Source organism: Mixophyes fleayi, chromosome 2 (assembly GCF_038048845.1).
Source record: "Mixophyes fleayi isolate aMixFle1 chromosome 2, aMixFle1.hap1, whole genome shotgun sequence".
In the NCBI taxonomy this organism is placed as follows: Eukaryota; Metazoa; Chordata; class Amphibia; order Anura; family Limnodynastidae; genus Mixophyes; species Mixophyes fleayi.
The window spans coordinates 164170693-164183528 of NC_134403.1; the positions used below are offsets into that span (position 1 = coordinate 164170693).

Consider the following 12836-nt stretch of genomic DNA (forward strand, 5'->3'; position numbering starts at 1 on the left):
TTTTAATGCATAAAATAATGCCAAGTCCTAAGGCAGTACAGAACAGACTACATTCTTTCTAGGCCTTTTTCATTAAAATTTGGGAACAGCTGTATAAAAACAGTTGGCATCTTATTTGCCTCTGTAGAGAGAGTTCAAATGTGTGAGATATATATATATATATATATATATATATATATCTCACACACACACACACACACACACACATATACACACATACACAGACATACACACACCGCCCGATCAGCCAAAACATTAAAGTCTGGTGCCGCTAAAGCAGCAGTGACGCGTTGAGGCATGGACTCCACAAGACCTCTGAAGGTGTCTGGCACTGAGGTGTTAGCAGTAGATCCTTTAAGTTCTGTAAGTTGTGAGGTGGGGCCTTCATGGCTCGGCTCAGACTTGTTTTTCCACCACATCCCACAGTTGCTCGATTGGATTGAGATTTAGGCAATTTGGAGGCCAAGTCAAAAAATGTAACTTTGTCATGGTCCTCAAACCATTCCTGAACATTTTTTGCAGTGTGGCAGGGCAGTTTATCCTGCTGGATGAGGCCACTTGAATTCAAGAATACCGTTGCCATGAAGGAGTGTATTTGGTCTGTAACCATGTTTAGGTAGGTGGTACCTGTCAAAATAACATCCATGTTAATGCCAGGACCCTAAGTTTCCCAGGAGAACATTGGCCAGAGCATCACACTGCCTCCACCTACTTGCCTTCTTCCCATAGTGCATCCTGATGCCATCTCTTCCCCACGTAAATGACACACACGCACTTGACCGTCCACATAATGTAAAAGAAACGTGATTCATCAGACCACCTTCTTCCATTGCTCCGTGGTCCAGTTCTGGTGCTCACTTGCCCATTATAGGCGCTTTCGGCTGTGGACAGGGGGTTAGCATGGACAATCTGACCGGTCTATGGCTATGCAACAAGCTGCAATGCACTGTATGTTCTGACCCCTTTTTATCATAGGCAGTAGTAATTTTTTGAGCAAATTATGCATCAGTAGCTCTTCTGCGGGATTATACCAAACTGGCTAGATTTTGGCCCCATGCACATCAATTAGCCTTGGAAGCCCATGACCCTATTGCCGATTCACGGGTTGTCCTTCCTTGGACCGATTTTGGTAGCTACTAAACAATACATACCAGGAACACCCTGCAAAACCTGTCGTTTTGGAGATGCTCTGACTCAGTCTTCTAGCCATCACAAATTATTAATTACTCAGATCCTTACGCTTGCCCATATTTGCTGCTTCCAACACCCAAACTTCAAGAACTGACTCATTTGCTGCCTAATATATCTCATTCCTTGACAGGTGCAATTGTAACGAGTTAATCAATGTTCTTCACTTCACTTGGCAGTGGTTTTAATGTTATGGCTAATCAGTGTATGTTCTGACTGTATTTTGCAATGTTTTTTCCTTGTCAAGTATTTGAATATCAGAATGTTATTGCAAAAGTTAAAGAATGTCTACCACTACTCTTGTAGATAAACTGACTTCATGATAGCTGCAGAAAGTTGTTGTTATAGGTGAGTCAACCCAGAGTTAGTGTGTCCCTGGTTCCCGCTTTCTAATTTATTAATGACTTAAGTAGCAGCAGTAGATATCATAAGCAGTTAATAGACTTAATGAAACAGATGCCTGACATCATCTTACTGATCTATGTGGAGACAGTGTTCAGATACTTAGATGAATATTTCTCAGGATTGGTTCTTGGGAGCATAGTTTTAAACGTCTGTGGTAATGATCATTCAACGTTCAAAATGAACTGTGAATAGTTTGTATTTATTGTTTTAGTTGTTCTGTTTTATATTTGTAGGAAAACCATGATGAGCAGTTTGAAGCATGACTGTGGATTGTACTTAATGGAATATATACAATGGAACTGCAAATTTTCATGGTCAAAGTATTAAACATTTGTACCAAGTTGTCACAGGATTATGAGGAAAATGTATCTCTGCAAAGAATCAACAAAAACTGTTCCAACAGCCATGATGATAGCTTACCATGTTGTGTTCTGTTATTTTTTTTTTATGTAAATGTCTGCACTGACAATTTGTTTTGTTTGCCTTTTATGTAAATTTTTTTACGTAGCTATTTTTATACACTGTAAGGCTTTGTTCAAGGAGTTGCTGTTAATCAGATGTATAGTGTAATGTTATTATTTTTATGACACTGTTTGACGTGCAGGTACATTTTTAATTATGATTGCTATCGGTAAAACTTAGAGAAGGTAATACACAGAGATGTAAAAATGCTCTATCATGGATATTTTTAGAGGTTGCATTCCACAGGGTAAATTATCCCAATATTTACCATTGATTCCAACATTACACAGTCTATATACTACAACCTAGTTCATACGTCCAAATTGCCAGTAGATAAAGTAATGCTTACAGTTTATAAATATACACACAGAATTGCATTTGCGTATTATACCGATAGCATGACAGACTGACTTTCATATCATTAATTTAAAATTACTGGAATCTTGAATCATGTTATTGTTATCCACTGCCTTACAAACAGCTTACATAAAGAAAAATAAATGATTGGAATAATATGTTCAGCCACAAGTGTCCATTGAAAGACTGCATTTTACTCATTCTGACCGAAGGCTGATTATTGAAGGATCCACCTAACTTATAGTTAATACTTTATTCATGATGTTTTTATCATTTTTAATTACATATTTAATTGCATTTTTTTTCTTCATGACCTAGTTATATTTTTCAGGGTAAATTAATGGATGTCATTGTCTTGTTGCCAGGCTTAAGCTTTAAAACTCACTCTCTCCATTTCTGTATCATGATCTGTACATCTGCAGCAGAACAGCTTTTTGCACATTTCACATAATTATTATTTGTGGTGATCACATTTTGGTCTCTTTTGATGGAGACACAGTTTAAATTGCTATTAGCCATATAAAAAAAATTCTGAAATCATATTACAAGAGTAGCAAGTGTTACACAGATCAGTGCTTCTTTATTAATCTTGATTTTCTAAATATATTTGCCAATTGGGATTGCTGCTATAAAGTCAATGACATTGAGCATCTTGCTGGCTCATGACTGATGTTCAGATGGAGCACATTTATTTCAGACATATGACACTTGTCACACAACTCACCCAAGCCCATTTAGGCGCACCACATTCACAGACATACTTTATTTGGTGGGCGGAGTTAATACAGCACAACACAGTACATTTTCTCCACGCCAACATGTATGACATTGAGTCAGTCTTAAATAAACGGGCTCCATCTGTGGACTACTGTTTGACAACTCAGTCCACTTGTAGCTTTTGCTCTATTTTTTAACCACAGTGATGCTTGTGACATCTGCTTTGCAGTGTGTCCCACAATTGAAGGTGTTAATTTGGTTTATGGTTTGTTTTAATTGTATTTAACACTACAGATTATGAAGGCACCTTCAAACGATCTTGTGTACGTACACCAGTACAGAATTTATCAACCAATCTCTAAAACAATAAAATGTCAAAGTATTTTTTGTTACATTTTAAATTTGTAACTTTATAAAAAAAAAAAATGGATTCTTCGATGCGTGTAAACCATGGTATTGTAAATGGACAGCAACGAATGCATTGAATATCACAAGATGTATTTGATCCTCTGTAAACCAGAAACATGTTTTCAGAGACTGTACATATAAAGTGTATTTACTACAAAAATGTGTTGTGTGCAAGTGTCAGAGTTGGATGATTGTCGCAGATAACTTGGATTTAACAAATCTTAGTAATTCTTTTAATATTGTATTTAATAGTGTTTTTTGTGTTCCTGCTTTTCAAATATTTTGTATTAATGAATTAACTTAACATCAAATGAACGAATACCCAGTAGTATACAGAAGTATACTGAAGTAACATTTTTGAGAAATGTCTGCATAAGAGCAGATTGTAAAATGACCAGTTATATAATGTATATGTGATATCAGAACACATGCAAATCTGTCAGGCTAACATATAATAACCTTAATTACTTTAATTGTGTGTCTGTTTTACAAGCTTTAAAGAGCAGTGGGGTGCTCTTACATTAATTCAACACATCCTTGTATTAAGATAATACTCCAACATGGTCCTGTCACCAATCACTATTTTGGGGTGGGGATTTTGTTTTCTGTTTATTAAAGCTAGATTTTTACATGTGTTTTCTGTAGATTATTGGAATTTTTTTTGTTTTTTCCACCCAATGGAGATGAGCAAAATAATTAAATCTCTTGCTGTGAGGAAGAATCTAAACTGTAAGCTCCACTGTGACAGGGACTGATGTGAATAACTAAAACATTATCTGTATAGTGCAAAGTGATATGTTGTCACAATTTAAATAAAGGTTAGTAATAACTAGCCTGTTGACTAGCAAAGAAAACCTGCATATACAGAGCTTTTTAGATATCATTTCAATGGAGTTATTATTAAATTGGTGGAAACAACATAAAATTAATGGGCCCATAAATATTATTGTTTGTACATACATAATCTATATTATTTTCATCTTCCTCTTTATTTGTGTCTGAAGCCAGTGAGCTTCTTTTTAGTGATTTATTATATCAGTATTTAATAGATTCCTCTGTTTTATACTCGCCTTCAAATCTGTTATTTCAGTGAACCCCTAAACAAAATTTTAATTTTTAGCACAATTTCTACTTTTCACCTTTTTAGTAGCATATCCGGATCATCCTTTAAGCAACTGAGGCTCCTGCCTAGGGCCCAGTTGGCACTGTGGGGCCTGAATTACTGTTACCTGTTTTTGTTTATTATTTTTGTTTTTATTTTTATTTTTTACAAATGGAGGGTAAAAGGGGGACTAAGCAATATATTTTCTAAGGCCTCATGAGATCATAATTCGGTTCTGTTTAGCATTAGTAGATGGATAATCTAAATAGAGGTAAAATTTGCTATATATATTTTTTTTAACTTTATCTTTTTATGTCAAGCAAAAAACATTCTTAAAAGTTACATTTTATTCAAAGAGCCACACTTTAGGTGTAAAATATTGCAAGCTTTAATAACAATCATTTTCACTTTAATGAGCTTAAATGGTTTCTATCACATTAGCCATGACTACAGAAATCCTCTATAATGTCAACATTATGTTTACATGTCCCATAGCAATATACAATCCATAGTCCGTGAACTGTTTTTTTTCTTGGGGGGGGGGGGGGGGGGGTTGGAGTTATAGGATATTTTAAACTATTGCATTTTCAGTAGGATAATTCCAAAGTATATCATTTGCAACCATTGTCAATTCAAATATACTTCCCATGTTGTCAATATTTTACATAAGGGATTCATTTTTTATTTACTATTTTTTTCTATCCGGCTTTTATATTATTGTTAATGCAGTGTATGAAGTCACTATTTTTTTTATTCTCTTCTCATGAGCTTAGTGAAATTATAGGTGTCATATATCTGTTTAAGTGTCCACTATCACTCTACCATAGATAATAATAGAATGCCATGAGAAAGAAAGGAAATGTACCACTTTAGCTTCTGATTTAATTTGCGTAGGATGGAAATCAAACATCAATACAAAAGTGGATGAGAACTTACTACTTGAAATTTGTCTAGACCATAATTACACATTTTATTATAAATGTATTAAAGCAAATGCATTTTCTATTGTATATTATAGGATGAGCTATTACCTTTAGAGGTTTTTCAGGTTTATTTTATATTTGTATTGTTTTGTTTTTTTTTTGTTGTTTTTTTTTATATTACTGTGCCAAGTATTGGCCTAACTAAGGGAGATTAGACAAATATGTAATCCAAAGCAAAGATGCAGAACAAATCTGCTTGCCTTTCATGGATCCTTTCGGAAAGGACCCCAGCGCCTTCCTGCTTTTTCAGATTTGTTTGTTATAGTTTATAACACTTGTTTTTAGTGCCTGCTGATGTTAATACAGATGAGTCTCTTTCTTTGATTAAATGTATTAACTTTGTTATTGAGATTGTTGTGTGGTAGGTTCCATGTGGTCCCTGAATTGTATCAGACGGCCTTTCACTGCTCTACTAACTGCTGCTATTGTAAATATTGTGACTTCTCAATGTTTTGTTACACAGAACTTTTATTTTTTAAACTTTTGTTTTGATACAAAATCTGAGCACATATATATTTTTTATTTGTTTACAGAAAATCGTTCACCAGAGGTAATAAAGATTGTAGTACTACTGTAGCACTGGTTTTGAGTTACAGCAGGATCAGTTACACCAGGGTTGCACAATCTTTTCAGTCCACGGTCCCCATGGGCGATTATACTAATTTCAAGGGGCTGCAAAAAAATATTAACTTCCCTAAGAACTTAAAAGAACATACAATTTACAACTAAAAAAATAAACATTTTTGCTGTTCTGCTCTCTCTTAACTCTGAAAGTACCTGATGGCAGGCAGCGAAAACTAAACATAGTTTCACATGATGAGATTTTGATCATGTCTCATTCATGAGACTAAGCTCAGCAATACTGTGATAATCTGGTACCACATCAAACTGCAGCAACTGCGCCTTCTAATTCACTGCCAGACTGCCTGACCTCACTCTCAGGCTCCACAGTGAGACCTGGTGTGACACAGGGAGACCCAGGATGGTGGCACAGAAATATTAGGCTGCAAAAAATAACCTCCCAGGTTGTTACACAATTGTCTCCTTTTCTAAATAAAAAAATACTGTAAAAAGTAATTGGCACATACAATGTGCCCTCTGCAGTGAGAGAGTGCAAATGGACTGATATTGTAGATAGGTGTGGCCCCCAAACAAGCGTGATTTTATGATCAAAACTGATGGGATGGGTATCGGGTGTGTCTGGAAATAGTCAGATGATGATCATTAGTAGTCTGTGTGTACCATTCTTTAGACAATATGAATAGAAGCTACTGATGCTGGATAAGATCTGGATCATCGACCCTAGTACCGAATGGTTTGATATTGTCCAATTTTGGAAATCTTATGTTTTTAGTCAAATTGGACATGATTGCTCTGTGTGTGAACAGCATTAGACTTTTGCAAGACCTAGTTGAAAATAGTGAAAGCTTTGATGCATTATCCAGCCACTGGCAATGTTGGCGTGGAGATAGTAACTAATGTACGACATAAACTTTAATTATGGGCACATTTATGAATGCGGAGTGAAAATTCCATAATCGTGACAGTATATTTCTGAAATAGCTGAATTGTTTATACCTGGAATTCTCAGATATTTTAACTTTTTCCAGTTTTTCTTCACAACTCTTTTTTTTTTTTTTTTCCATAAATGATTTTCCCCACTGTAGGTTTAATTTGTTAATTGTTAAGCATTTGTCCACTAGAATCAAAGAGCTATTTCTTTGCATGAACATGATAAATCCTGTTTGTATTTAACTGTAGGATTTATTTTCAGTATAGAAGTTGTAGAGGTCATACACAAGAGCTAGAGAAACCCAAGGAGAGGTGAACCACTCCAGAATCCAAGATTTTTCCCGTGCTGCCCCCCTTCACTGGAATGACCTCCCTCATTCCATCCGCCTCTCTCCTACTCTGTGCTCCTTCAAACGTGCACTGAAAACCCACCTCTTCCTTAAAGCCTACCAACCATCCGCATAACCCCTTCATCTCCTCCACTCGCTTTCTCCCTTGCCTCATCTGGCTCCCCTTGTGCCTGTTCTGTTTTCCCTCCCTTAGATTGTAAGCTCACTTGCGCAGGGCCCTCTTCCCTCCTGTCTCCTCACCTGTTCTTCTGCTCCGTGTTTATTGCTTTAACCTGCCTGAAGTACTGGTATTTCTGTTTATTGTTTTGTACTGTTTCACCCTGTATAGTGTACTGTTTGTATGGTGCACGGCGCTGCGGAAATCTTGTGGCGCCTAACAAATAAAGGAGAATAATAATAATAAAGACATGTACATTTATAGTTTACGTTTATGCACATGCTACATTTCTTGGTCTATAGTGAGATTCAGTTTGCATCAAAATAGCTATCAGTTGACAATTATGGCAAATGCATTTACAATACAGCTGTTTTATTTCATGGACTATGGACCCTAAGGGTTTTTTTTTAATAAAGTTCAGAGGTTAAGTATTTTCCAGCACAACAAAGAGAAAATGGAAGAAAATGATCAGTATCTGAATGTTTTGCTGGAGCTACACTAAGAATGTGTTCAAAGTGATTTTCAATTTCAAATGACTTTCTGCAAGACTAACATTAAATAGCCGGGCTGTGTTTTATGCTTTCTTACATGACTGCTATTAGTACTGAGTAGTACCAGTAACTTTTTTGCCCACAATTCCAGATGCCGACAATATTCATTACTAGTGATAAGTGTCCCACTCACTTTGAATTCTAAATTGTTAAGGGTCAAAATTATTGTAAGCCTGTTCATGCTATAGAAATAATTAATCTTTGTTGCATTTTTATTGATGCTTTATAACACTTTTTTTTTTTTCCCCATTAAAGTCTTAATATTCTTAGAAACTAAATGTTTGCATTGTGGTGGGGAAAGGGCTGGCACACAATGGATTAAAAATGACTGTTTTTATAATCATGGCATGGCTCCACTAACATTAAGAAATTCAACTTTGAGATTTAAAGGATGTGATCTGGGAACCCTTGAACAAATATCCACAATTCTCAAAAACTGTCTAAGTGGTGTGGGAACCCCATTTATCTACTTTTAGTACTGATGCTCTCTGTCCATGAGATTACTAAATCAACAGCACCCTTTTCATATATGTTTATAGCACCAACTCTGTAGAGAGAGCGGCACATAGTCCAGATGCCCTATGCACCTCAAGATGACCAATGCACATGTTAAAGTCCCAGGAATGTTAAACAGTTCTGCTTATTGCTATGGGAGACTTCAGGGAGTGTTAACAAACATGATGTTGATGACCTTCTGTATGTCATCCGTGGGCACCAAGCACTGGCCATCAGTGCGAAAACTAATTAAATGCATCTACCATTCTCCATGTTGGCAAACAGTGACTTAATTGACTGCCAAATAAATGTCAGATTTCTGCCAGTAACAGGTTGTCCTATTGATACACATACTATACACCACTCCAGTCATTTGGGTCTTAGTGCACCCTTTATTTCAAATTTACAAGACTGTCTGCCTCTCTAGATGCTACTATTCTGACAGTGTGATGCATTTCACTGTTTTATAAATAATGTGTGAATAATAAAATATAATGGTCATTTGTAAATTTCCATAAATTGTAAGTAGAAAATATTTTCAGGTTCTGGCAATACTGCTTTCTGTTTTGCCTGTGGAGAGTTTGGGTTTGTGACTAAATAGTTTTAGGTGTGGTGCTCAAAACGTTATTCAGAAATCACTTGAAGCACATATTCCCACTGTATTGTAAGAAATGATCTATTGCAAACGTTATTCAATTATTTTAAAAACAATATAGCGTGTGCAGATTTAATTGTTTGTATCTGTTCTTTTAATTCACACAAATTGTGAAATTTTGATATGCTATTAATAATGACACTGATTTTGTTGTATACTACTTTTTGCTATATTATTGAGAGAATCTTTTACATGTCCCTACTACTGTCTATGGTAGAGTAATTGCCCTTTTAACAGAAATTATACCAACAAATAAAGAATTGCTATGCTTTCCCTTTATGAAATTTTGATCTTCAAAAAAAATGTGCCATGCACTTTAAGACTGAACATCTCCTCCTCCCTTCCCTCTCTTTTCCCCTTTTCCCCTTCACCTCCCCCACCAACCAACTCTGGTGCTCCTTCTGCCCCACCTCGGGTTATGAAGTTTGCTCACTTATTCTATCCTCTCCACCTTCCATCTGTCCTCTCGATCCTATCCCCTCTTGCCTTCTTTGCTCTCTGTCCTCCACTGCCTGCTCTTACCTCGCTCACCTCTTCAACCTTTCACTCTCCTCTGGATTGGTCCCCTCTTCATTTAAAGACGCTCTTATCGCTCCCATCCTCAAGAAACCTAACCTTGACCCCATCTCTCCTGCTAACTATCGCCCTATCTCTCTTCTCCCCTATGCCTCCAAATTACTTGAGAGGATTGTCTACAACCGCCTCACCAGACACCTCTCGGACTACTCCCTCCCAGACCCTCTCCAATCAGGCTTCCGCCCCCTCCACTCCACCGAAACTGACCAGGCCAAAGTTACCAACGACCTCCTACTAGCCAAATCCAAGGGTCACTTCTCCCTACTCAAACTCTCTGCGGCCTTTGATACCGTTAACCACCCCCTCCTGCTACAAACTCTTCTCTCTCTTGGCTTATCTGGTACTGTCCTCGCGTGGTTCACCTCTTACCTCGCTAACCGCTCCTTCTCGGTATCCACGTCTGGCTCTTCCTCAACCCCTTCTCTCCCTGTTGGAGTCCATCAAGGCTCTGTTCTTGTCCCTCTACTCTTTTCACTCTATACCTCCTCCCTTTTTGCTCTCATCTCCTCCTTCGGTCTTCAGTATCACCTTTACGCTGACGACATCAAACTCTACATCTCCTTGCCTGATCTCTCCCCCACCCTTCTCTCTCATGTATCGACTGCCTCTTTGCCATTTTCTCCTGGATGTCCTCGCGATTTCTCAAAATTAACATCTCCAAAACTGAACTCATTGTCTTTCCTCCCCCCAGGCTCCCCTCCCACCATGACCTCTCTATCACCGTTAATAACACCTCCATCTCTTCTGTCACCCAACTTCGCTGCCTAGGCGTTACCTTCGACTCTTCTCTCTCCTTCACCCCCCACATTCAATCCCTTGCCCAAGCCTGTCTCTTCCAACTTCACAACATTGCCCGCATCCCACCTTTCCTCTCGGGATGCCACCAAAACTATCATCCACGCACTCATTATCTCCCGCCTTGACTACTGCAACCTCCTCCTCCCCGGCCTCCCCCTCGCCCCCCTCCGCTCTATTCTCAACACGGCTGCTAGACTCCTCTTCCTCTTGCTGCTCCTCCTCTGCATCCCCTCTCTGCCTTGCCCTACACTGGTTCCCCATACCCTACAGAATCCTTTTCAAACTCCTGACCACAACGTACAAGGCACTCTCCCAGTCCACTGCCCCCTATAATCTCTGACCTCCTCTCTATTCACGCTCCTGCCCGCTCCCTGCACTCGGCCAATGACCGTTGCCTCACCTCCACTCTGATTACCTCTTCCCACTCCAGAATCCAAGTCTTCTCCTGTGCTGCCCCTCTTCACTGGAATGACCTCCCTTGCTCCATCCGTCTCTCTCCCACTCTTAGCTCCTTCAAACGGGCACTAAAACCCCACCTGTTCCTCAAAGCCTACCCACCTTCCACCTAACCCATCCTCCCCTCCCTTATACGTCAACTCACTCCCTTTGTATCTGAGTTTTGTTCACCCTCCCTTAGGATGTAAGCTCATTGAGCAGGGCCCTCTTGTGTCCTTACCTGCTTTTCTGCTCCATCTTTACTGCATTACCTGCTTGGAGCACCTGAAGTATCAGTATTTTTTGTATACTGTTCAGTAATGTTTTACCCTGTACTGTCTACTGTTTGTGCATTGTACGGGGCTGTGGAACTCTTGTGGCGCCTTACAAATAAAGTATAATAATAATAAGACTGCTGAGATTGCAAAAATTGGAAGGTTGAGAACATACCATGTAGCTATCACTTTGAAAATCATGAGTAGATAGATGCCTCTTAAGTGGACATTTAGTAAAGCAAAACACAAATTTTTGAATATGCTCATTTTCATTAAAAAAATAATAATAATAATAATCATAAGGTACCACTTAGACAATAACACCTAACCTGTACTTTATAGCCGTGAACTTTTTTAAAAATGCAAATGCCTGTTTGTACCCTAGCAGCAATTTCTGCTTCAGGATTTGACCTAACCATTGAAGCTAGCAATCTGCATACTTGGTAAGTTTGCTGAGGTTAAAGACATTACATTTCCTTGTATGCATTCCATACATGGGGAAGGTAAAGATCATTGACCTGCATTACATGCAAATGAGAACTACTACAGATCACAGCGGAGATAACATTTATCATAATTGCTTTGCAAAAAAAATTAGATTTAAATAACTTAAAATAAAAAATGTTTCACTATTGCTAAGCTGCTGAACAAACAGAATCTTTTTTTTTTTAATGTTGGCAGAGTGGATTGGATTTTAATGGTCAGTAGGACATCATAACCAATGTATATAGATTTTGAATTGTCATAAAACATCATTATTTTTTTTTTTATGTACATCTGAAACAAAAGGAATAAATACAGAAATTGTGTTAGAGGATATTCAGATAGGTTTCTATATTAAAAAAAAAAAAAAAAAAAAGGGAGCTGTCACCATCACATGAACCAATTATTTTGCATAGTAGATCAACTTACTTAGTTCTCCATTGTAACTCCTATCAAAGTCATGGAGATAAATGAATTTGTATATAATGTTATTTTGCTGCTTAGGAGGGGGGGGGGGCGGCGGCGGCGGCGCATGTTTATATATTTCAATTGTGGGCTGTACTAAGTACTGGAGTACTTGTGGAAAAACACCATTGTCAGTCTATCACTAAAGTAAGGCGGTCCCTCTAGCCTTCACCCTCTCTCATGATTAGACCAAAATGTTTATCACCCAGAGTCAAGGGATTGACAGGCCCCTTACTGATTCTAAATTACTTAGAGTAATAGGTAGGGAATGGATGGGCATCTGCTTCCCAGGCTGGCTCCATAGTTGGTTACATTGGGCTGAGTCACTGGGCCACCTGCATTTTTTTTCCCTATAAAATGTCTCTAATAGGCTGCTGAGCTAAGTCTCATTACATGTGATAAAATTTTCCAGCCCCTGATCATACGATCTTCAGCCCACAAGACAGCCAACACCATCAACTA

At 38.0% G+C, this 12836-nt stretch overlaps 1 protein-coding gene across 2 annotated transcripts in view; it reads left to right on the forward strand.

The window, feature by feature from the left end:
* The window catches only part of ALCAM (activated leukocyte cell adhesion molecule), a 98968-nt gene extending 95271 nt beyond the window's left edge, over positions 1 to 3697 (forward strand). For both annotated transcript variants that reach the window (XM_075194906.1, XM_075194905.1), the window contains one exon: positions 1827 to 3697. The gene's annotated coding sequence lies outside the window, so the exon portion shown is untranslated. The remainder of the gene's footprint in view (positions 1 to 1826) is intronic.
* Positions 3698 to 12836: the final 9139 nt, after the last annotated feature.